Genomic DNA, 27,343 nt, shown 5'->3' on the forward strand with positions numbered 1-27,343 from the left:
TGTTCATAACTCCAAAAAAAAATGAATTTCTGGACTAATTCAATAAGGTCAAAATCATTTGCATGAAAGTTCAGGAATGACTAAAACTTCATGCAGTATTCTGGCCTGTAGACAAAAACAATAAAAACTATTGTCAAAAAAATCATACTGGAACTAGTTTCTACTGTTTCTCTAGTCCAACTTATCTAAAAAGCCCATAGCAGGAGACAACAGAGCAAGTTACCCAACCTGAAGATCTAGAATAAAGCAAAATTATACATTGGGATGCTTATTTTTATGGTGTCCATGCATACAAACAGACAAGTACATACATTGAAAATAAAAAGAATCTACAAATCATTAATTATATTTCTACTGCACGATACATTAGGATGACAGGTCCAGATCACAAGCACAGCACTCTCATATAGCATCTCAATACACATGTATAAACAGCATCACAGTGTTTATGGATTAATTATATTTTACACTGTTTAATTGTGGAGAGTCAACATGTAGAAAGTTATATTTACAAACACTCTACCATGAATTGAGGCATGCAAGCATTTATCTCCGCATATCTCATAAAATCATTCCTATGAATGGATGCATGAGCTCTGATTTTAGAGAGAGGCCAGAGCAAGCCTTACTAATGTAGCATTCCAATATTATCTAGTAGCTTTTTTTAACATATACACCCTGTCATGAATATAAAATCTGAACTTGTATTAGGAACTACACAGTAATGTTTATCTTTATAGCATGAGTAATTTTGAGTTTTAAATTTATAAAGACCCCCTACTCAAAGTAAAATAATATTTTTAAAATCCCTGTAAAATAGAGATCAAATTTCTTTACAATTCTTTAATTTATGTAAATATATATATATATATATATATATATATATATATATATATATATATATATATATATATATATGCAAGCTACTTCAAATGCAGCCAAGTCACTAAGCTCATTAAGTAAGTCTTTGATTTTGGGAATTAATGGAGATTTCCACTGTTGAAGAATTAATTTTTTAGCTATCAAAAAAGCCCAGAGAAATCAACTCCTCAGAACAAAGGGCAATTCAAAGATTGAAGTTGGATCATTAAGAATGAGAATAATAGGATTCTGGGGAACATTAACTTGTAAAACAAATCTGATTCTTTAATAAACATCTATTGTGTCTATACATTTTTTAATGTTAACTTTTTTTAACAGCTGGAGGCTGTGACCCTTCCTGTCCAATGTGGACTACACCACTGTAACTGGCTCCTTTATAATAGCAAAGCTAGATGACACCATTGTGCTCAACGCAGTTATGCCTGCAAAACATCTGTAAGTTTTAGCTGTTGATTAATTCCAAATCGGGCAAGGCATTATGTTAGTGCTTCCTGTTCTGCTCTGGCTACCTAGTTACAAGGTGTTCGTTAGTGACAGTCTATAAAGCTGTACCAGTATGGAACAACTTGTGCTTAAAGTTACACACGAGCTTAAGTACCCTGCTGAATCAGGGCCTCAAAGATTGCTGTCTCTCTTTATGACTTGTTGACATAATGATGCTCTGTTGTTGGAGTTGAACAGTGGGACCAGTGGCAAGGCATTCTTAATGAAGTGCCTTCACTTTTAGAACCTACCTATGCTTCTCTTTCCTCTCACTCTTTAGCTGTCAACTCTTTGGAGTAGGGACTATATGTTACTATGTGTCTGTACAGTGCCATGCACAATAGGGCCTTTATCTAAGTTGGGACTTCTAGCACTATCATAAAACAAATACAATAATAATAATAATAATTGAAAAAAAAGATTTTTCTGAGTCTGCCAAAGTTCAGGCTTTTAGGTATAACTGGTCAGTCTTTTATTGGGCCTATGGTCTATTTTAGGGGGAAAATATACACAGCATCCTTTTAGACCCATATTTCATAAATTTTACGTTTATATTTTATTTAATGTAAGGAACCCAGGTTTTTAGGTTATGGATGACATTTCTAAATTGGTAAATAGAAAAAAAAAAAGATAGTACAATGACCTGTGAATAAATATTTCCTTATCCAGGGAATACTGTGACATTTATTCAAGAATAGCCTATGGTAGCCAGCATGACTAAAATCCAAGAGGTTTCTTTAAATGTTCTCTTTGTATAAAATGATGATGAATTTCTTTACTAGTTATTATCAGGTCCATAATCCACAAACTAAGAATGATTTGCACAAGGTAAGTGTATAGTGTCTAACATTTTCTAAAAAAATCCGTCCTTTAAAACAGTGCCTGAGAATGTCATAACAAAGGAGTTGTGACCGTCTACCTGGTAAAGCACATATACTGTAAATGATTATTTTTGACAGAAATATTAGGAACTATAAGAAAGAAGATGTGTTTACAATTTATCCAGATATGTAGGTTTAGGTTCTCTTACATCAATTTTAACATATTTCTAAGGATTAGAATTTCTAAGGATTCCCAATACTTCCATTTAAGAAGGAAATTAACAGACAAAACAGTAAAATAAACTAACAAATGGGGCATATTTCTGGTCTACTGAACTTTCTGAGAAATCTGTATATGGGCCCGATTTTGATGCCTCATGAGGGTGTACAGGATGGAGAGGTGTTCAAGGAGTTGTGTCCCCCGACCCCCCTTTGCCCTCTGAGGGCCTGTCAGGATTGCAGTGCTGTATTCCAAGGAATGCAGTGATGACCCCCTCTGTGCAGCCTTGAGAGTGCAGGTAACTCCAAAGGAGTGAGGATCATGGCCCCACTCCCTCTGTACCAACCCATGCAACAGCAGTGTGAGTATGGTGAACTCCATGAAGAGGTGAGGCAATGAGCATGTACACTTAGGGATCTCAGGGATTGAGTCTGCCTCCTTCATCTCCCACTGGGATAATGTGGCTCTGCATTGCTCCCAGCATTGGCTAGTATTCAAGATGCATGATAAAGCCCTATGACAGTACAATAAGAATAAGCTAGGTAATACTCTCAGTTACTCTTTAGAAAAAAGAATCTTGTATAAATGACTATGGCGGCATGTTCTGACACATTCTCTCCATAAACTGAACCCTGTTAGTGACAGCAAAACAGATTGTGTGCATCTGCTGGGAATGAGCCAGATGACAGTGGAAGAAACACACATGGATACCTTGGCACAACAACTAAAGAAGAAATAGAAAAAAATAGACTTGAAGAAACAGAAAGTTCTCAACTTTAATTAAAAGACTAGAGTTTTTCGGGCAGAGATATATAATTGCAGACTGTATGCTTTACTTCATAAAATAATTTCCTAACAGAAACTGTATGCTAAATATTGTCATGTCTGCTCTCTATTGTATGTACATGATTTCTTTTACCCTAGTTCTGAAAAGCTCAAAACACCCTTTAAGGGTAGGGAATTACTAGTATTACAATTTTCCAGATGGGGAACTAATGGACAAAAGCCAAGTGACTTGCCAAAGTGACAAAGAAATTCTGTGGGGGAACAGAAAATTAACCCCACTTCATCCAAGTCCCAGGCTAACACGCTAAACACCGCACCATCCCTCCTCTGCTTTGGTATGCTCTCTGTCAAAAACTTTCTTGTATTATTAAACTGACATTAAGCAAATACCCTGCTATCAATCTAACAATAGTAAACTAATGAAGGTTTAGACTGACAGTTTGAACGGACATATCTTTACATTCAAAACTGGTAAGTTGATTTTGTTACAACCTCATTACCTCTGACATTCTAGAGCTGAGGATGTGTATCCAAGCCTGCAAAGATTCCAGCATTACTGTCAGGATTGCTCTGGAGGGCTCATTGGTTTGCAACCCTAACTGTGGGGATTAAGTGTTTAACAATGCAATCGTAATGTTCTCTTCATGTAGTTTTTAATGGGATATTTTATGTATTTGCCTATCAAGAAATGGCAAGCAATCCACCTAGACAGCAATTTTAATAGTGTCCAGTTTTGTAGGTCATGTGCCACTGGGATACTTGTTGCCCTACTGCACACTATGATACAATATTTCTTCCAAGAATCAAATTCTGCACTGGAGTGGATGCAGCCAGGGCTTGCACTAATGTTTATGACAGCGTGTACACATACAAAGGTATTATCTGGCCTCCAATGCTGTTTAAATAGCAATCCCAGAGAATGGCCCATCGTGGCAACAGGGTTGTTGTACTCCATGTTCAGGAGTGGATTTAGGAATCTTGCTGGGTCTTCTAAAATGAAAGTCTCTCATTCTGGGTGCAAGTAACAAAATTAATTCATGCAACTGTCATTCTCTGAAGTATGATACAAAGATGAGGTCACAGATAGACAAGATATACATGGAAATTAATATGACATTTAAAAAAAAAAAAGAGGAAAGCAGTACCCCTAATGAGAGAACACGGAAACTCTTCTGACTCTCACACTAACATCCAGTCTTGCTTAATTCTGCAGGCACAAAAAGGAGCAACTTCCAGCTGATTAAAGATTGTACAGTATGTACTGGCCTCGACAGCGAAAGTCTTCTCTTTAGAGCATCTGGAAAAGTGATGAGGACTAAAGGGGACCCAATTTCAGTCTCCACTGCTGGGGTGTGTGCATACCACATGCCTTACATCTTTATTTGTAAAAAGAAAAGGAGGACTTGTGGCACCTTAGAGACTTTATTTGTATTTCACAATCACAACAACATAATTTTACCTCATTTAGCAAAATGGAATTATGAAATATCACAGTAAATCTTGGTTTGATGTTTATAAAATGTATGTGTATCATAACATAGGACCATTAACATTCAGCTTAGATAAACATATACATACTTCTACTGCCTCAGCTAGCAAGATGCTCTACTATAGCTCACACTGACTGGGCACCATAAGGATCCATCCCACCTCAAGGGATATGAATGACACACACACAGCAAGTGTAGTCACAGGATAGGGACTCTGCTAACTGTCTAAAAGTCTGTTTGGAATGTCTGACCACTGATTGGCAGTCACAACGGATACCAACACATGCTCCCACAGTGTTTCATACCAGAAGCAGGATCTGGCAGAGAAAGCAAGGGTCATCCTGTTCTGAAATGTTGCATTCCAGTGGTACTGCTGTTTCTACCAAATTTGGAGGTAGAGTCAGGGTGGAGGTGGGGAAAGCAGGAGGATGTTAATTAAAAGAATTAAATGACTATTCTGTATACAAAAGAGTTTCTTAGCAGGATATGATGGGACAGATCCTCAGCTGGAGCTCAAGTCAATGGAGCTATACCAATTTACATTCAATTACATTCTATATACTCTTTCAAATACAGATATCAATATCTGTGAATGCTGGTCCTTTCCATATTTGTGAAATGGGACAGAATTTCTCAACTGTAGAAAAAAGTGAAAAAATCTCACCATGGCAACACAATATTCCTACCTCATAATCTGTTTCAATTTTAAACAGTTCTTAGATAAATACTGGTTAAGAATGAATATCTGCACAATTTTTTAACTAGATTTGTTATTCTTCTTCATTTATTCAAGCATAATAATCCATTCAGGAAGTCAGGTTTGGATTTACACCTATGTATGCAGCACAGTAATGATAACTGTCTCAGAAACTGGCTGAGGAGGCATACTTGCTAGGCCACAAGATCTTTCCTAACGGACCACCCAGGCCTCCATTGAAGAGGATTGAAATCAGGCATGTAATGACTAGTTTTGAGTTATTTGTTCTCACATTTTGTTCATCAGAAGGTTTATTTAACATTCTTACTCAAGGAAGTTTTCTTTAAGCAATTTTTTCCTCACCTGAAGTGGCACTTCCTGTCTCAAAGAATATATAATCTATCTATCTATTTGTCATTTATAGCACACTCATTGTCATGGTATCTAATCACCTATGTGAATTTGTAATTCCTATATCGAGTTCTGCTAGCTATGGCATGACACGTCTCAAGTCAAGAAAAAAAATTAGAATGAGACAACAGTACTTCTGTAGGGCCTGATCCCACAAGGTGCTGGGCACCATCAACTCCCATTGACTACTGGTAAAATAAGCAGTTGCATATACATGAGAGGGTCCCTAAGTGAAGTCTCAAAACCAAAACCAAAGGCATTTTCTTTCTTGTCCATTGCACTTGACAGACAAATGGAACAAGAAACATACTTTTCAGATAATATAAGTAGAAGGGAAATTGTGTTTGGGAAATTAAATTTTTAGACTACGTTGAATCTAGCAGCTCTACATGTCTAATCTAGATCAGAACATATATGGCCATCATCACCATAGTATCTGAACTTCGCACCATCATTAATGGATTAGCTTCCCCACGTTCCTTCTGAGGTACAGAATTTTTATACCCATTTTACAGATGCGGAATTGAGACACAGAGCAGATTAGGAGAATTGGCCAAAGTGGGTCTGTAGCTGAGTTGAAATTAAATGTTGGTCTTTTGAGTTCTAGTCCAACAGCCTATCCACTAGACCATCTTTCTTAACCTACAGGCAGTATATCTTCTAAATAATACCTTTTATTACCTCAAAAGAAATCAATTATATATGCACTTTTTTAGGAATCATGTTTATTGAATTAATATGTAAAAGAAAGTTTAGAAGATGTCTGTATTAGAAAGTAGTATTGTCCCCCAAAGCATGAAGTGTCAGAAATTCTGATTAGGAATGATAGTTTCAGGACCTGTTATCAACTGCTATTGAAATAAATGAGAATGGGTTACATGTGACTCTCGGAGACTCTCTTTTCTAGATATGGATGATTTTGCCAAATAAAAGAAACAAGTATTAAATATGCATTGTGTTTCAGAATTCAAATTAATATATGTTGGTTCACATTTTCAGTGGAAGAGCCAGTTTCTGAGATATCTAGCTTGAAATGATGCATAGCTCAAAATATCTGCGACTATGGGTATATACACAATATCGGCTACTCATTTAACTGTTTCATACACCGAAGATTAAGATTTGGACCTATGTATTAAAATAGAATGCCACATTTCCTTGCTTTGTAAATGTGGCAGTAGGGAGATCTTCACAAACTTGTACTTACCTAGGAGAAGCATGGTTGAGTTTAAAGTGTCCTATTTGAAATATTTACATTTCGTTTTCAAGTGATACCAATCAAATATGGAAGTGCCATTTTTTAGGATAACATTTAAATTACAAGCCAGTCTTCTGATCCAGCAAAGGAAAGGTGATGATCAAAGGCCTATATTGCTTACAGTCACCAGGAAAGGAGAAGGAAAACATTCTCTCCCCCAATGCCCACACAATTACGTTTCCTCAGCAATCTGGAATGACATTATTTCAGTTCCTATCTGTGATAGTCATAGACTAGAATGGTCTCACTATTGACGTAACCTTAGTCCTTGGTGAACAGTATGTGTTAAAAAATGTGGTAGAACAGAGTGCTAATGCTTTACAGAATGGAATACAGTGACTTGTAGCAATAGTCAGAATCATAAAATCACCACTTGTCTCAAATATGGTGGATAGGATCTGTCAAGAAGAGGCCAGAATAATGAAAAGTGCTGCTCTTCTGAAACAGACCACAGAATATTTCATTTGTGTCACACCTAACTGCCGTATCACGTATCACTTTACATTGTTATTAAGTAACGCAGAATGATGCTAAGTAAGGAATGCACTCTGAGTGTCCAGTGAGATGATATCAGTGATGTTCTTTCCCATAGGTACAGAAGCAGAGCATAAAATCACAGGCATTAAAAACGCCATGATAAAATAATAAATTTACTTTTATCTCTATTCTTCCCTATCTTAGGAATATCTATCACACCCGTTGCCACACCCATATCCTTCCGCTAAATTTTTTTTTTTTAAAAAGTAAACTTCCAGAACGATATCAGTGAGTATGCTAGAGTGGAAAATGAACTGTGCTACTGATCACCAAACTGTGTAATATCTGAGCTCAGTGCTGAAAGAACTGTTGGAAATAGAAAATGACATCTATGATGGGATATCCAGTACTATATCTGGATGTGCAGATGGGACAAAGCTCTCATTTTGCTGCACCAAACTCTAGTATTCAAAAGCACAAAAATACACCACGATATTCACCAAAGACACAAAGGATGTTATCAGAAATTAAAAAGGTTTATTCTTCTGATTCTATACTGCACATCATACTATTCATTCTGATTCTATACTGCACATCATTATTGCTAAAATCAGGATAAAAAATTCAGGCCCAGATCATCAGCTGCACTGTTATCTCAGCGGGGCTATGCAGATTTTCACCACCTGAGGATCTAGCCCTACATTTTCAATATATATAACACGAAGCAGCTCTGTTGAAATTAAGGAGCCAGCCAATCATACTTTTTTTTTGAAAAATCCCTGAATCCCTACTTTCTAATTAATGAATTTTCTTTAAAAATATAATTTTAAATTAGTTCCAATAGCTAGTACTGCAGCTGCAGTGCATTTAATAATACTACCGTGATCCAACAGCCCCAGGTTATAGAAAGTTTAAAATGTTTACTCTTAAGTAATTTAATAATATATTGATTCACTCTATTTAGCTTTAAATGAATCTACCACTCTGTAGTACCTCATTAACAGTAAGAGTTATATTTCTGATCTCTGGCATTTATGCATGTATATTTTAGATGAGGCTATATATCTTGTATGCTGTTGCAAGGATGTATTCTCCAGCCCAGTATTCCAACATATCAAATATGTTGTATAGAAGTTTGGGTACATGTGCAATTTAACACTTGTTTCATGTGTTGTGGAGGGGCAATAATCCTATTTTTTAGTCAAACCCACGTGCATAATTTATATCAATTCTTCATCTGCATCTTATACATAAGAACAAGATAAAAAAAGAAAATCAGACCACTCTCCCAGAACAGTCTGTAGGTAATGCAGGATCTCAACAAAATCGGCTTCAAAGATCAGTTCCTCATATTGATGAAAACACTTTTAAATTATTGTGGTTAAAGATACTGTTGAAACTGTTGCCCAATTTATTCTACATGATTATTGACTGTTCATAGCAGGCCAAATCCTGTGGACATCAATGGAAATTTTGTTCTGGTAAGGACTGAAGGATAAGACTTTATATAAGGACTAAAGGCTGTGATCCACTATCAGACATGCCAAACCCGCAAAAAAATGCAGAAATTGGGTTTGTTATTGGCTTAATTGGCTTGTGAGTTGCTTGTTGGCTAGTTTTTGGCTTGTAGGTTGTTGCTTCTTTTTTTTTATTGGCTCCTTGCAAATACGGGAAGGGGCAAGCACGGGCAAGGGGGGAGAGAGTCAGGGTGCACAGCAGACCCAGTACATTCCCAGATCCAGTCCCAGGGGGATCTAGTCACATAGAGTGTTGGGGTTCTTAGGGATTGGCTTGTTTTGGCCTTGTTTTGAAATGGGATTAGCTTGATTTTTGGCTTATTGTGAAAGTCAGGGTGCTTATTTACCGTGTTAAAGTTGGCAACTGTGCCCACTATGGTGCATTTGAATACTGTCCCACACATTGATCCAGATCATGTCACACCCTTAAGATCTTCATGGGAATCCACCCCACTCCACATATTTCACCCTTACATGGATGTGACATGCAAGAGATGGGGATGGAGCTGTGGCAGGCCTGTGAAGGTGTGAACCAGACACATTGTTCCCCTCTACCCTTTTGGAACATACCCAAGCTTTATTCACTTTTTTACAGACTCCCCAGTAAAAAGTGCCCTTCTGTGGTTTTTTACGCTATAGACAATCTGGACCATTTTAATTTTTGTGCTGATCTTTGAAATGTTTTAATGTTATTTAGGTTAGACTAATGCACTATTATTTTACATATAGCCAATAGCTATTCATTTGTTATTAAGAATAATATCATTTATTATGAATTAAAATCAATAAAGCTTCCTTAGTATTTGCATTTTTCTGTCATTATAAAGTAATGTTTCCAATGGACAACATGCTGCATTAAGTTTACTTTGTAGATTTGTTTTCCAAGCAATTTTCACAGTCCTCTGCCATGTCCTTTATACAGATTTTGTTAACTGGTATTGGTTGACTGTTTAAAAGCAAATACTGCAAATACTATGTATTGGTTCCACAAATAACAGATATCTTTCCTATATTTATGGAAACAACACAAATAGTGTTATCTCTAATTTGATCTCTAACTGTACATCTCTGGAACAAGACATTAGAGATACATGATAAATATGGCTGGGTTCCAGGAACAGCATATATTTTAATAATCATGCCTATAGTTAACTTTGCCTTCTAAATCATACAATCAAAGAAATTAGAATCAGAAAAGACCTGATAGGCTAGGGCTCCAGTTTCACTCAAGCAACTCGAGATGCATGAGGAAACAAGGAGCACGGGGGATTGGGGGACTTTATGTCACCAAGACAATAACACCCCTGATCCTGGGGGCTTCCTCAGTGCTGCCTCAACCTGAGCTCCCAAGGAGCTCACTGGTCAAGATCTCTGAATCTCTTCCTTCTCTAGCCCCAACCCTGCTATGCCCCCATAGCCAACATGCTGAGCCCTAGCACAGCTTTAAGTCCCCTGTATGATACTGCAACGGCACAAAGTGTCAAGGATCTAGCCCATTGGGTCATCTAGTCTACCCCATTGCCATTCAGGACTGTTCACTACAGCAGAGTCTCAAAAATTCTCAAGTACTACATCCAATCCAGTTTTAAATAACTCAGATGATAGGGCTTCTACCATTTCCCTGAGGACATTATTCCACAACCTAAATATGTGTCACTGTAAGGAAATGTTTACTGACACTCAGTTTAGCTTAATTTCAGCCTAATACTCCTAGACATACCCTCCCCACACTTGAGCTGCCCTAAAAAATTCCTCTCCGTGCTCCTCTCCACTTCAATCTTTCAAATTTACTTTCTCTTTTCAAGGGAAGAAGCAATGTAACTACAGTAGTTCTTGTGGGAGACTTACATCCCTTCTTGCAATTTGTTTTCCTGGTTGAAGGATGAACCCTCTTTCATACTTTAAAGTGTTTCCAAGATTCAAACAAGTTTAAAGATCCAGGATACTGTCCGATTACAAGTAGCTTAAATAAATGGCAGATCCCAATACTGTTGAGCCCTAGTTTAAATTATTCATAAATCCGACAGATATGTGAATGAGGCAGAATACAACCTAAAGAATCATAGAATCCTAGAATATCAGGGTTGGAAAGAACCTCAGGAGGTCATCTAGTCCAACCCCCTGCTCAGACCAGGACCAGTCCCCAACTAAATCAAGACCAAATGTTGCACTTGACCTAAAGCCAAACTCCTATTTATTTCAGTGGGAGTTGCATACATGGATATGACCATAACTATTTAATATTTGAAAATATATATTTATATGTAAATATACACCCACACATGTTATATATGCATCGTGAAAAAGACATTAACTTTTATGAGGTTTTTTAATTGGGAAAGTTCAGATTTGTGAAAGTGTAAGGAGTCTCACTCTCTTTATATCTATTTGTAACTTACATGGTAAGCCAAATATTTATGAAATCCAGTGTTTTTCCTCAAAGTGTTAGAACAACAGGTTATATTTCTGATGTCACAGTTATGCTATTCTCATACCTTACTGAAAATCTTGTGACAAATTTGCAGACCTGCTACAAATCCTATTTTCTTCTTCATCCTTATAAAATTGCACCTGACAGTTCAAATGGAGTCCAGTAAGTTATACTTCATCACAGTAGTTTGTTGGAGCCACAAAAACCTTGGTGCTATACAACTTTTTCGAACATAAGACCCCTCTCCCCTCCAAAAAAAATCCTCCACTGTCAGATGGTATTAACCTAATAAAATCATATTTTTGTTCAAGTATTGATGAGTCATGTTATAGCCAAACTTGTGGAAATCTAAATCTGTATTTCAGTTTTCATCACTACGTACTCTATTCATCTCTATATAAAAGACTTGATTTTCAAAGGTGCTGGTCACCTGCAGCTTTCATTGAAGTCAGAGTGCTGTGGATGCTCCAAACCTTTAAAAATTAGATTAATACTGTTCTCTTACTTATTCAGGTATAAAATACACAGGAATAATTACAGAATGTGACAAAACTTAATTATTTTATGCTGCTTTAGGGTTTGAAGTAAGACGGCATGTCTCGCAACATTCTTTCTCTTTTTTAATTTTATTTGGCTGTGAGGCACTCCAGGATATTTCAAACTCTTCTGCAGCGATATTTTCAAGGCCTTAAAAATGGAAATGCTAAACTATCAGCATCTTTTTTAAACCCCATTTGAGCCCTATAATACTTTCAAAAGTTCATATAATGTACATGGGAAGTAAAAGAGACAGAAAATGCTCTCTATCTGGGATACAAACTTTTCAAAATACAGTTAAACAATGTTAAAGAAAAACTGTAAATGTGTGCATAGTATCCATTGAGATGAAACATTTCATTTACAGGAATTTCCTGTCTGATTTTAATATCACACAAAAGTGAACACATAAATGTTAATTTTATGTATCACATCAGATGTAGGCAATGAAAAAGCAATGTTTACATTTATGGGTGACTCATTAGTGTTTTATTATGTGAAACACTAGGAGGCATCAGTTGGGTAAAAAAAGAAGTTCAGTTTCAAAAAAGGTAAGACATTACCAGAACTCATCTATGAAAGTCTGATACTTCCAAATGTTGGTATAGTATATATGTCATAACCTTATTCCCTGCAAAAACAGCCAACACTTTATATTATATTGCCACATTAGATTGTAGTGAAAGAAAAAAGGCCCACATTTGATTTGCTAATTTTTTTTAAAAAACATACCGTGATGTCTACAGATGTAACACAAAGTACAGCTGAATATTATATTTTAAAATATAATGGAATAGACCTGGAACTAAGATAATTTACTTGATGCTTAGTGCCACACTTTTGCTAAATTGTAAAATGCAGATGCTATCTGCATATGTTCCTAGTAGGATAAGTGCTATGAATTTAGTATAGTCAGGCAGTTTCAAGGATGAACTAATTACGGTTGAAGGATGTGTCACCTAACCATTAAAAAAAAAAAAAGCCTCCAAAAACTCACATACTCTAAATGTTAAGTCTATTTTCAACAAGTGTTGAATAAACAGTGATTTTTTGAAAAACGTGCAACAATGCTCCATGTGGATAATTTTTTATCACATCATATAAAACCAATCATTTCAAAATTGAATTTTCCCTGCTTTCAATTGTATTTAACAATGACTAAGCAACAGGGTTATAGTATCCTTATATAGTAATCAATTGAAATTGACGTGTGCCTTGCCATGCTGCAGCAATCAGCTTTTATCTCTGTCCGATCAAAATGACATGAGAACTGCCTAATCCTTCTTTTGTAAGGCACATAAGACTTTGTTGTCACTGTTGGTTTTGTGAATCGCCTCTATATGCTGGTCTGATTTCCTAAAGATGACAGATCCCAGTGAACAACCAAGCTCTACTGCACTGCAGTCAATGCGACTGTGAGATTAAGGTACAGTACTGAAGACACTAGCTTTTAATCACCTGTCCACATGCAACATATTGACCATCAGCTCTCAGAAGATTAGCTTAAATCCTTTCAGAGCAGCCAGGCAATTACTATATTTATAAAATGAAAAAAAAGAGTATTTAAAATATTTCAATTTTTCACTTACAAGTTAAATCATGGATGCTGACCAGAGTTCTTCTATATATGTTTTATTTTTTAAATAAGGTGCAAAGGTATATTGTTAACCCTTTCATAGACTAACCGATATCGTTAATCTTAGTGCTAATGTTTTCTACCTCAAATTACAAATAAACCTGGTTTTAATTTTAGAGGTTTGTCTCTAAATCACCAAATAGACTAAAATGTAGATGTAGAAAAATGTGTTTATATTATACTGTGGGATTTAAGAAGCCCGAAGTGCATTACACAAATTATACTCCAAAATGTTGCATCAATGAATACAATAAAACTTTTATTTTATTATAGAGTATCTTATTTATGTTATTTCCACAATCAGTGTACTTAAAACAACACCAAACCATCTTTTTTGAATTTTTGGTAAATTAATGTGTAATTTAGAAGCTTGGTCCAACAGGTGAAAAGGTAGTTGAGAATCATAAAACATTATTTTATGCATTCAAGATCAGGGAATGACTTTTTGCTCAACAAGATACAGAAATACTCTTATGGATGCACTGTACTACTTTACTGATCAGCTGAAAAATTAACCTGTTACAAAAAAGAGTAAAAGAAAGAAAACCTTAAAATGGCAAAAAAAATTTTTGAAACTTCTACGCAACTGTTAAGTTTCTACATAGTTATTCAATTATTCCTTCCTATTACAGAGGTATACAAAGAAGTTAAAAACATTCACAATCAAACACTTCTAAAGATGAACTTCTGGAAAAAGTCTGGAAAGGTTAATTTCTGTTTGTCCACAAGGCACTAAAATGTTTGAAATTCACAAGATAAAACTGTTTACGTGATCATCTCTCTCTCTCCCTCGCTCTTTTCTGTGCATAATTTACATACACACAAATAAAAGGACTTTATCAAGAAAAATTATATATGCACTAAAAAAAAGTTTTAAGAAGAATCTTCAGACTACCATGAAATTGGACGAAGCTTAAAAAGTTAAAAGTGCTTGTCTGATCACTGTAAGGTACTCCTAAATTGGCAATCCAGACACATCATTTGGAAAGATTTTAATCTCACATACTGTTCATCATTTATTGTAGCATCAACACTGAAAGGCATGTTTAAACTTAAACTGACTTTTTCTTCGTCAGACAGGCTTAAGAGAAAAACTCTGAGAACATGGGATAGTAGGTTACGACTGTACTCTTTCATAAGGAAATTTAACATGGGACTCTACTCATCTTATGACAACTACCAGACAGATATCTGATTTAGTATCTTCTCTCTGTGGGCCTGTTCCTGAAAACTGCTACTCACATGAATTGTCTATCTTTATACAGGTAGTCCTACCATCATCAATAGGACTTGTTTAAGGACTACTTGCATGAATGTAGGTTTGCATGATCAGGCCCTAGATTTATCCTTCAGATATTGTCAATAAGATAAACGGTAAAAAATGCATGTCAGATTTTTAAAACCAAATGACCTGCACTGCAGGAATACAGACACTCTGGATTTAGGGCCCAAACCTGAAGTTCTTACTTAGTCAAGTCTTCCAGTGTCTTCAACAAGAGTTAGTATTTGACCCAATATGCATTACGTATCACCAAAACACAGAGGAAAATACATATATTATATCATAGTTCTATATTTATTTAAATAAAATGGTTAAAATAAGAAACACTGTGGGATTTCTGGTTGGTTGGTTGATTTTTGCCTCAGCACAATGTTCTAAGCATCGTCTAACAATAATAATTTAGAAAATGACATATTTCCAAAGTGGCCAATTGCATGAGTGTTTGAAACTGAAATCAGCCGGTAATACAGAGGTTCAAACTGGTTCACAGGTGGTTATATTTCCATGCCCTGCCAAGCCTCTAGGGATTAGAGTTATTATACTCCATATAAACATCTTTCCTCTGCAACCACAATACCCCTGCAAAGTGTCAATAAAAAGAAAGCTAGTCACATTTTTTTGTCTAACATAATTGGCCTGCTGGCCACCTTTACCCCTTTTAAAATAAATCTATGAAATCAGAATATAATTTAAGTCAATTGCCATTAAATTTATCATTGGATATGTAGTAGGAAAATGCATTTTGTGACTAGGCAATTCTCTACAGACCTCCAGTAAAATATTGGCAAAGTGCCTTTCTCTGCTTAATTCTTACATCTTAATATTAAGGTACATATTAAGATATTTTATTTTAAAAGACAGGTATTTACTAATCATAACCACCACATACAACCAATGAGAATAAAAACTTTATTTAAAAACATATAACCACAGGGCCCTGAAGTGACAGAAATTATTCAGATATAAAGTTTTGCCCTGTGCTATTTACCCTTTTCATGTACTTTTGGAGTAAAAGAATTAGTAATATAGTTTTATTCTTGTTCGGTTTTCCAAGATGACAGAACACCATACTAAATTATCTAGAAAATATAAGTATTCCAGTTCCATAATGCACCAACAGTCTCTCTAAATTCCCCCTTTACACCAAACTTTATCTTAGACCTTACGTAACTTTAATCAGAAGTAAAAAATAGCTAGTTTTGTAAAGGAGATCTAACCTTACTCATTGTTAATATAAAGATTAATTCAAGTATTATGCGAATACCAGAACTTGCATTCTAACAGAAGTAAATACCAAATGCCATAATGCAAGCTGCCTCTGCATCTCAAACTTAAGAGTGAAAAAAGGAGATGCAAAAAAGGTATGCACTTACAGGAATGCTTTATCTAAAACTGAACGCAAGAATTGAAAAGAGCAGTGGCATATGACGTTTAAGAGTGTTTTGCTCCCATGCCAGACTTTCTTCAGGGAACTGTTTGATAAATCAGGGGGCAAGTACTACAAGGTCATAGCATTTGATGAAATATTAAAACCAAACTGCACACACTTCATGATATCAAGCACACTAACGCGAACTAACTTCATGAAACTTTAAACACTCAAGAGACTGATGGGGATGAGTAATTTGAATAGCTGGTGATTTAACTAAGTTGCTTGACTAAAAAGTTACTTTAAGGCAATCGATAGTGGAATCATCTATTTAAAAGTATACAGCTAACCTCAATCCCAGTACACATACATTCTTAAAAATGCAAGAGGATATGTATATGGGGCTCATATACAATCCCCACTCTATTTTATTTCCATTCTGAATTTCATATGTACTTACATTGCAAACATTTAGATGAGCAGACTAGTCCTTGAGATATTTCCCTTTCTTAGGAAAAAAAATAAAAAAAAACAAAAAAAAAACCCCTTTACTTCTTCCAGCCTTTTAAGTGTTCACCACCTGGTTCAACATGCAGCCTCCTTGAACCACACACAAGCCTTAAAGTCAATCCAATAGCAGCCAGAAGATGTCTGGGATGTGTGTGTGTGTATGTGTGTGTGTGTGAGTGCACAGCGTGGAGGAGGAGAAAGTAGCTGCGCTGCTGGCTGGATTAAAAGTAACCGGACTCGTCCTGAAGGCGTCCAGGAAGGAAGTGACAGAAGGCGAATGGGAAAAAGAGAGCAGCTCACAGCCTTTGTAACATCGCGGAGGGGGGAAGGAAGAGGCAAGGAAGGGATTCAAAACTACACGCTTGATGAGGTGTCCTTTTCTGCGTTTCTCCCCCTTCCTCCCTTCTCTCTGTCTCTCTCTCTCGCTCTCTCTCCCACAATCCCAAACGAATGACTCTCTCCTCCCAAGCTGGAGAAATAATCAGTTTCACTCTTGCAAAAAGAGGGCGGGATCAGATCCCGAAAGCGTTTTAATAAAACAAACATAGAGCAGCAGCAGCTCCTTTCCTTGCCCCTCTAGTCTAAACTAGATTGATAAATTACTCCACTACACTACTTTAATTATGTATATGGTATGCAGAATAAATCACCGAACATCAGCACCTCAATCAAGCACTTTTTAAATGATAATTGCATCTTGGGTGAATCAATCTCTCCATTCCTGACATTTTGCTAATTTTAGTTTTGCGGTGGGGGTAATGGCATATGCCACAGGCAAACCTAATGACAATCCTTTATAATACAAAATTAAGAAAACACGGCGAGCTGGTGCATCTTTCCCCCCTTTCTGGTGAGGTACAGCAGCAATAGGACACAAGACCACTGCAGGCTCTGGGAGAGAGACACTCTGGGCCAGCTCAGAAACAGCCACGGCAAATGCTGCGCACGCTGGAATTGCGGCTAATAAAGGGCGCCCAATGTCCTTCAGTGGCAGCACTTACACAAAACAATCGCTGCCTGAATGCGAGGAGTTACAGGGGAAAGGGGTTTACAAATATATTTTAAATGCTGCTACCCTAATATGCCCGTGATCATCCCCATATGTGTTCGAGAGGAAAAGATCTGGGCATCGATACATTCCACTGTCTATGTACAAGAAAGCGGAGATAGGTACCCAGCTGAAACAGAGTATGCCGGCAATTATTAAAGGAGAGTAAACTGAAAGGGGCGCTGAAATGCAAAGTCTGTGCAAGCGGCAGAGAAGATCCACTATCATCATCAGCCCAGCAACTGAGGGCTGTCAGGCCAGCAACTTTTTAATCAGTTTCGAAACATATCCAAACATATCTGTGCAGCAGGCGTGTGTATTTTTAGCCCGCATGACATTTCCTACCCAGTCTCCCTGCACCTTTATTGGCCTCTTTCTTCGGAGCCTTCGGTCTGTAAACCAACCCAACTTCCCAAAAGCATTAGACTTCCGTATCCAATTGCTGGTGACTTCACTTACCCTGGGCTGCTTCAGCTGTACAGGAAGCAGACACGGGGCTAGGAGAGAAACGATCGTGATGCTAACGTTTGGGGGAATGCAAATAAACATACTCCCTCAGTAAACAGGGTTGCTGGTTAGATAAAGTACTGTTTGCCTCATTGCACATGTCCAAATCAGACCCTACTGCATGAGATGGTCTTTCTGCAGACTTTTCCACAGAAATGTAGTATTTCCAACACACTATATAATAGGACAGAACCTTCTTCATATGCTCATTTACCTTTACAACCCGTACTGAAAGGACTCTTCTGTATACAAATTAAAGACAAAATTAAGCATATTTAAAAATTTGTGAGTAAAGCTATTTTGCTGATTCTTGTTTTAACTTTTATGTAGATAGCCAGCTTTTATAATGCATTGAGAGCAACAGGAGACTTTATAAAGGTATAAGCCATAACAGACAGGAGTAAATGAAACCTGAAGAATATATATAAAATCAAAGCAGTGAATAAAACAACAGTGAGATTTATTTTGGTTTACTTTATTTTTATTTCAAGGGCCTAATCCTACACATTTTTTGCATGTAAATATCCCATTGCGCCACTGACTGACTTCCAAAATTTCAGTTTAGGGAATTAATAAATGTCTACTTACTTTACTGTATATTCTAAAGCAGGAATGCTCAAAGCATGACCAGATCTGAATGAAACTGATGGAGTTATAAAATATTGCCCATGACTGTTCTCAGTTTTGATACTTAGGTGGTGCCTTAACTCACTACAAGTCCCATAACCCTCTTCTCCATCATGATCAGATTTGATAATAGTGGGTGGCCAATTCTTACTGGACAGATATCCACATCCCATAAAACACAACAACAACAATACTCATAATTAATAATAAACATAAATATTTATATTGCAGTAGCATCTCGAGGCCTCAGCCAGGTAGGCACCGTACAGACACATAATAAATGACAGTAGTTGGCACACGTTAGCAGTTTCAGCAGAGGGGCCAAAACCTGGGAGAACATGAAGTCTGAACTACTCTTTCAGCCTTAGTGGTCTCACCAGGTTTGGTGTGAGGCACGCTGATCCTATCCCTGCTGTGCCTATTCTGTAGCTAGAGTTTCATTCTCCCAGGCGTCAGTATAGCACCAGTCTTTCCAACAGCAATAACATTAATATTTTCTTAGTTTAAAAAAATGCTTTGGGACATCTAATTTCCAGGCTCACATCTTTGTGCTGTAGATGAAAATGGCTGTACTCTGCTGCATTTTGTGCAAGCTAAATGCATCTTTCAGGCTTTTGTCTAGTTGCTCGAGCAGACCATTCAGTTGGCAGGGTAAAACTTGGATGGTACTTCAATTCAACATCAAGAAATCAGATAGCAATTACCACAACAAAGTAATATGTACAGCTGCTTAATATGTCTACTATGCCTTCCACATTTTTAGGCTCTGAGGGCCTAATCTTTAAATAGTTGTGACCTTCATATATTAGAGTATCTGTAAACTGTGCCAAGTTTTTGTCAGAGCACAATTCATCAAAACAATGTAGAGGACACCTCCATCTTAAAACAGAGTTCAAACATTAAGTGGAAAAATAGATAGATGGACAGATCTACAGTAGAGGGCATGCTTCCTCATCAATCCCAGGATTCAATAAAGCATGTATTAGTGCACAAATATGCAATATCTTTTTAAATATGTGCAGAAGCTTTCTACCTGGGTTAATTTTAGAATCTGGAATAATTTTAAACAACAAAAATACTTTGCTTTGTTATCTGCACCAAGTTTTAAAAACATGCATCATAAATAGCAAATATTTTTGGGGAGAATCCCCACTGGATTTCTTCCAAAATGGTCTAATCTAAGTTATGGTTCCTGTTGTAAATTGGTCATTCATAGGCCTGTTGACAACCTTTACTATGAACAATGTTGCACCTTTTTCCAACGCACCACCTGCCATATCTGAATTAAACACTAAAGCATAACATGAGGTGGGATCATTAGAAGTTCAGATCCTCAAAGCCTTATCAGAATGAGATATAGCCAAGTGTCTCTTTTTCTTAGAGTGTGATTATCTCATGGTTATCTTAGTGAGCACCCCTATAAAGGATCTTAGTAAAGTCCATTTTTAATTTTCTTAAAAGAAATGAGGCTACCAATTTACATCATTAAGTGACATTTTAACAGAAGAAGACTGAGATTAGGGCAAAATGATCCACAGACTTTGCATCCTAACCCTGGGGTGGTATAGTTTCTATTTTCTGTGCAGAGTTCTGCCACACCCCACTCCACCCCTTGTTCTTATAACCACCTCTCTATCTCATAACAGCAGTGTACTAAAGCACTTCTTCCTATGTCTGTCTGCTTTTTAACTTGGCCCATGCTGGGTGTAGCTTTTGAAGTGAGCTTTAAAAAATTATTTTAAAGTGAGCTGGGGCGGTTGCCACAGCAACCCACCCTGAGAGGAATCAAGGCTATAGATTAATCTACCCCACAAGATTATTCAACAGTACTGTATTTGTTCTACAGTCATTCAGAATATTCCTTCAATCCATATGCCTTTATAATTGAACATAATGTATACATTCGGAAAATCTCAAAGATAATAGGATATGAATTCCAGGAGCAGAATTTAAATATTTTATAAACCATAGAAAAGAACTGGAATGTATATAATTTCTTGTCAAATGAATTAATTATAAAAGACATTCACAAGGCATAGCTGAGACATGAACTTTAAATAAAATGATATGCCATTACTAAAATGGGATAATGCATAGCAAGCAATGATTACAGAAAGCCTTTGTCAATGGTATACCTGTAAGTACACAATACAGCAGAGTTTGCTGTTAAGGCTTTGCTCTGAGCCTAAAATTTGAAATTATAAATACTACTTAATAATATTAAATACTATAAATATTAAACACTCACCACATACACCCTCTTTATTGTCAAAATCATCCGCCTCCAATGCTTTACTTAATCTGTTCCATAGTAGTTACTTCACAGTTTACAATTCTTATTCGGCACCTTAGATATTTAAAAGCACAAAAGTAGCATATTAGTAAATGTAGGTCTGTGGTAGTGATGCAAATACATTTAAAGAAATGTATGAAAGAAACAGCTTCTGAAAAAAACTGAGGCTTTATTGTTCTGAACTTACATCTCACGATCATATCACTTTTAACTATATATGATCAAATACCTTTATGTATTAAACAACTGCAGTAAAATCCATCTGAATCCTACTTTGGGGATACTGAAATATCAATACAATTGTGAATTGTAATAAAACTATTGATCTCAGATTGTAATAATTTTCCAAGTAGGTATTATATAAAATAATACATTTATGGTTGCATTAACTGGTTTTTTTTAAACAGTTCACTCACTGCTTAATGAATACTGTACAGATGTAACAATTAAAATTATTGTGTCAGATACTGGAATTTTATGGCAAATTTTGTATTCATCAATTTATTTTCTTCTTTTAAGAACTATTGTTTTTTACACAACAACTATCTGAGGAAGGTTCCATAAAGGCCTACCTTTTAGATTGCAAAACTGCCTGTAATCAGAACACTTTTCTTCTTGTATTGTCTGTCCGGCCTTCTGTACACTAGCTGCTTGTGAAAATGGTGTCTTCACCCAAACTATAATGTGCCACCCAGCAAAGTAATCAAGTAAATGGCCAGGTTTATAGCTGTAGACTATTTGAATATCATTTGGACCATTTCTTATCTGATAGTTTCCTGATAATATCTTGCCTACTTTAAAAAAAAGTTTCATTTTTATTTGCATATTTGAAATGGCTTGAGAATTACTGCACAAGACAGTGTTTGAGTTTTAGGAGAAGCTTATTATTGTTCATAACCAGGAAGTTAGTGTATCTCTTGAGGTCATTCACAAAACACTCAGATTTACACAGGATTGGTCCTGCAAAATCTCCCTCACAGGCACAGTACACCTGGTTTCACCTCCCACCTACAGTGGGTCCCTTTCTTTAAACTCTTTATACTTGGGGTGGGCTAGATTCCAAAGAGGGTCAATAAGGGGTGGGGGGAGAAAGGGGGGATACTTCTGAGCCTCTCAGGAAGTTTGGACTCTGGCCAGCCTTTCCAAACATCTACAAGCCCACAGCCAAGGGCTGCTTTTGAGTCCAAACAGCCCAAACCCCAGCAGATGATTCTTATGGCCACTCAATCCACTGACACTGCACAGATTACAGACCAATCAAAAGTACAGTAAAGCAACAGCCGCGCAGTACCCGTTTGATTTCCCCTCCTCTCTTCCCGCTTCAGGCTGCAGCCGGTGTAGTGTCAGAGAAAGAACAGCCAACACGTGTTACGTGTTGGTACTGGTAGCAAAATGTGTCCGGAGCGGCTTTTGACACTACACCCGGCATCGGGCTTAGCTCCAAGATCTCTCCCTTCTCTCGGATTTGTAACTCACAGTTGCAACGAGCGGGTGTGCGCGTACAGTGTGTGCTTCGGAGAAAGAGAGGAGAGGGGCAAATGCCGTTTGTGTGCCCTCGGGCAATACGTCTTGTGTGTGCACAGGGGATGTCATTCATGGACATGAATTGGGAAGAGAGGGACAAATGTGCGTGCGCACTGAAGACAGGGCAGCAAGTGACATCCGTGAACGTGGAAGGTGGTGTGTGGGTGTATGTGTGCATGGACACACATTAGGAGGCGAGAGGCAGATTCCTGGTGCATGGGCCCCGAGCACGGGGTGGGGTGCGGGGGGGGGTTAATGTGCCCTGGACGTTGGCAGAGACTGCTGTTGTGTTGGGCGTACCCGTGGAAGGCACGATGGAGCCGGAGGAGTACAAGGAGTGTGACCTACGCGTCTGGGGTGGAAGATGTGGGGGGCGGGGGCGGGGGACGAGGTCCTACGCGGTGTGTGTCTCTGAGCTGCGAGACAGAAGAGCATCAGCTGTGTAACGGACAGGTTGTGGAGAGCCGCTGACGTGGGCGGGCGCGCGCGCGCGCGCGCGCGCAATAGGGGAGCGATGCGGTGGGTGCACCATGTGGAGGCCCCCGCGCGCCTGCGCCGCAGAGGCGAGCCCGGCTGCAGGCATGTGTGCTTTAGGAAGGAGGTGAGAATGCCACGTGCGTGCGCGCACTGGGGCAGGGACGGGTGCCGAGTGCGTAGGTGCGCGCGCGCACTGGAGGGAGAGTGGCGTGGCGTAGGGTGAGAGGGAGGGAAGGGCTTTTCGTGTGCGCACTGAAATGGGAGGGGGGAGGGGTTGCCGAATCCCTTTGCTCTGGGGCAGCCCGGTAACCGTGACTTCTTTCCCTGCCCCGCTCCGACTGGAAAAGCCCAGAGGAGGCAGAGGAGAGGCGCACTAAGGAGGACCAAACCCCAAAATAAAGCAGAAATGCACTTACATGCGGGACACAGTCTGGATGCCCAAGAGTCACACAGTGCGCGTTATGCCCTGCGTTATCAGTCACTCAGCCAGGCTCGGCACCACTGCCCAGTCTTCCTCGCCTCCCGCTCCCCCCGCCAGCGCCCCTGGTTTGCCCGTCTGGACTCAGCAGCCCACAGGGCTTGGGCGGGAAGGAAGGAGCAGGAACACGTGGGGGCTGCCTGCCTTGCTGTCCTCATAGCGGAGCCAGCAGCGCTCCCAGATCCTCCGCTACCGCTTCCCCCAGTCCCATCCGCGCCTCGGCTGGAGCAGGCTCAGCAGGGGCTGCTGGCAAGGGAGTGCTGCTAAATCCCCTGCTATTCCTCCACGGGGATCATATGGAAAGGTGGATGGGGAGGGGGAATAAGCTGTGCATTTTTAAAACGCGCTATTAAAACATACCAACATGGATCCCACCTACCCACTTACATCTCACCGCGCAAAGAGGTTTGCTGCAGTCGGTGAGTCCTGCCCGACGCGGAGATCCATCCCTCTTTCTGTTTGCAGAGCAGCTGCAGCGCTCATGCAAACGAGCAGGCTTTGGGGGGTTTTGAAAGCACACATATGCTTTAAAAACAGAATACTTGGTCTGGTTGGCTGTGGTAGTGGATTCAGACTGATAAGGATGTGAGGGTTTGTTTGTTTGTTTTGGCAGCATCTTGAATCTTCGTGGAATTATATTTGCAGTGTTTGCTAGGTGCAAACTCAGAAGAATAAATGGGATAACGCCCCTTCTTTTGCTTCAGGAGTTTCTCAAGCATTTACATTAGATGTCACTTGTTTCAGGAGTTTATTATAACTCAGCTGGGCAAATTCACTGGCTACTGAAATATTCTCAGACACCTTCCTCCTCCCCCCCCCCCCCAGCAGTGGTGATTGTAGAGCTGCGTCAATTATTTGGGCTAAAAAACTTTTATTACAACTTTGTTGTGATTTAAAATAACAGAAAGAGAGAGAGATGCGAATGACAGGAAATTCTAACTCAGGGTTGCATCTGTGAAAGTCTTGAAAATCCATCAGCAATCTTAACTCTGCTCTGGACTCCACTACCTAGTGAGCTGAGCTGTGCATGAACCCACGTGACAGAGATGTGGCTCCCGTGCTAAACCTGTCAAGCCCTTTACATTTTTTTGTCTGCCTCTCCGTCCTTGGTGGCTACAACTAGTATTTGTACAGTATAAATAGGTTTATAGTGGAAATCTGTTTGCATGTGAGTGTTCATGTCTTAGACCACATTGGGAGGAAGAATAGGTATAGTTCTCTATATAGCACATTTAATGGAATGGGAGATAGTCATGAGTGGTTGAGGGAAATATGTGAATTTGTAATAGAAAACTATATTGTTAATGGGGAAGAGGCTTGGTAAAGTTGTTTGGTGCAGCTAGTGTGTCTGAGATATAATGTGGGAGATGGCTTATTCTGCCAAGGGGAATTTGACTATAGGTGTGTGGTTCCTGTGTTGTAAGAATGTAATTTGTATGGGTTGTTGTAGCAGGGGTATGTCGCTCATATTTATAAATATATGTAAAGATATATTGAGTGTGTTTCTCTATGAGATAGAGAGAGGGAGCAGTGGTAGGGTTGTTTATAGCATCTCTTATTTTCCAGACTTTCAAAAGTTCCCCCCTCCCCCCATAGATGGGTCTTGCTTTTCCCATATTGATGTTTTCAAGAGTCTTTGCAACAGATATAGACTAACTGACTTTATAGGCAAAACAATGAAAATGTCTATACACAAAGTGCCACCGAACAAACTGAAAAAAAAAAGGGATTTTTTTTGCTAATGTCTTTCATTTATAGTAATCTTAGGTGTTACATTGTTATAGCAGAAAACATTCTGAAATTGATCTCCAAGTTGATGCTGTCCCCCTTTTAATATTTTCTAACCTTTTTTTCACCCAAAGAGTATTTGTAAATAAACCAGTGAAATGTGAAAACATTTGTAGATAGATGTTTTCTTTTGATAAAGAGCCTAGACTTTTTTCTAAAATCATCGTAAAATGTAAAAAGCAATATTTGTTGTTTAGTGAAACAGAACAAAATATTAGAATCAAATACTGAAGCTTCCTATCCCAGGGGTGGTTCCACTAATGGAGTTTACAAACCAGAGATCAGGAAAGCTTTTAAACCTGTTGTGATCTTGGAAGAATTTGCGAACTCCACCTGATTCTTGATCTTTTATAGGTGTAATGTTAGAAAACATTTTTGTCTATGGACCCAATTCAGGAAGACACTTAATTTCCTTATTTTAAGCATGTGTATAGTCCCATTGACTTCAAGGGGGCATGTGTTTTAATACCTTGCTGAATTGGGGCCATTGTATGAATTATCATCTCTGAAAGCTGCAGAGTTGACATACCATCCATACAAAATCTTCATGGATTTCTGTGGGGCTCATGGGCTTGATTGAAAGCCCATTCAAATCAGTTGAAGTCTTTACATTGACTTCAGTGGGTTTTAGATCAGGCCCTAAAATGGCAGTTCAGACTCTTATAATACTGTACCTACATCAAAGATCATCCAACCCTGCTCTCCCAGCACCAGGACCCCATCTCCTGTACCAGACCCTTTCTCTCCCTACCATATTTAAATATCCACATTATCCTTTACAGCCATTATGATGTTTATTATGTCTGTTTTTAAAAAGAGGGCAACCATTGAAGTCACTGGGTTTGCATGGGTGTAACTGAGGGCAAAATTTAACCTAAAATCACAAAATAATTCCTTAAGATTTATGGACTCCAAAAATGTACATCTGTGCCTCTATGCTAATTTTCTATGGAGGAGAAACGTATGAACAGTTTTGAAGTTCCTAGGCTTTAAACAACAATCTTTAAGCAAACATCTGCTAGTTTTGTCTCAGAAACATAACTCAGACAGCTTCTGTAAGTATAAATACATGAAATTTCAGGTTGCATAGATTTTCTTTAGCAAAAGATAAAGAAGCAGGTTAAAACTTGGCCTAGAATAGAAACTTGAAATCAATTTGTTTACACGTCACTAATGTCTCAGGACAAAGTATATATATTTCAAAATATTTTTTTAAAAGCTGATTTTTTTTCATTTGAATTAGTGAAAAAATTATTCACCAGTCTAATTATTTTTGTGTTCATATAATTCAAAAATAATTCAATTTTTTAAAGCAAAAAATTTGGCAGGGAATAAATCCATGATGCACTGTAATCTGTCTGTCAGTTTCATGACTGCTAAAATCTACTTGGTTAAGTGAACATCAGAAATACAATGAGCTTATTATTAAATAACAAGAGTTTTAACAAAATATATGTAGTGTAGTAATAAACAATTTCAATCTCTCAAATAAGTAGTGCATTTTATAAATAGATTAAAAAAACAGCAACAACCCACCTACATACATTATGTTCTCCCTGTAAATAATTTGTTTCATCTTATAAATTAACAAGAGGCAGGAGATTCAGACCTAAGTCTGGCATTCTGCCCTTAACTCATGCTATTGTGTTCTGTTTTTTTAACTAACAAAAGGAGGCAGCCCTGTTCTCTGTTGTGATCTGACTAGGGTGACCAGTTGTCCCGATTTTATAGGGACAGTCCCGATTTTTGGGTCTTTTTCTTATATAGGCTCCTATTGCCCCTCATCCTGTCCCG

General features: G+C 38.0%; 1 protein-coding gene across 32 annotated transcripts in view; it reads right to left on the reverse strand.

The window, feature by feature from the left end:
- MEF2C (myocyte enhancer factor 2C) overlaps positions 1 to 27,343 on the reverse strand; it is a 158,667-nt gene that overhangs the window by 121,163 nt on the left and 10,161 nt on the right. For 5 of the 32 annotated variants that reach the window (XM_043514454.1, XM_038401649.2, XM_038401644.2 and 2 more), the window contains exon 1: positions 16,758 to 17,295. The gene's annotated coding sequence lies outside the window, so the exon portion shown is untranslated. Of the gene's footprint in view, positions 1 to 16,757; positions 17,707 to 18,314; positions 18,404 to 21,237; positions 21,337 to 23,699; positions 23,825 to 24,148; positions 24,230 to 27,343 lie in introns of those variants that run through there. The other 27 variants (XM_043514462.1, XM_038401640.2, XM_043514461.1 and 24 more) reach the window with 18 other exon arrangements.

The sequence above is a fragment of the Dermochelys coriacea genome, chromosome 5 (assembly GCF_009764565.3).
Source record: "Dermochelys coriacea isolate rDerCor1 chromosome 5, rDerCor1.pri.v4, whole genome shotgun sequence".
Taxonomy (NCBI): Eukaryota; Metazoa; Chordata; order Testudines; family Dermochelyidae; genus Dermochelys; species Dermochelys coriacea.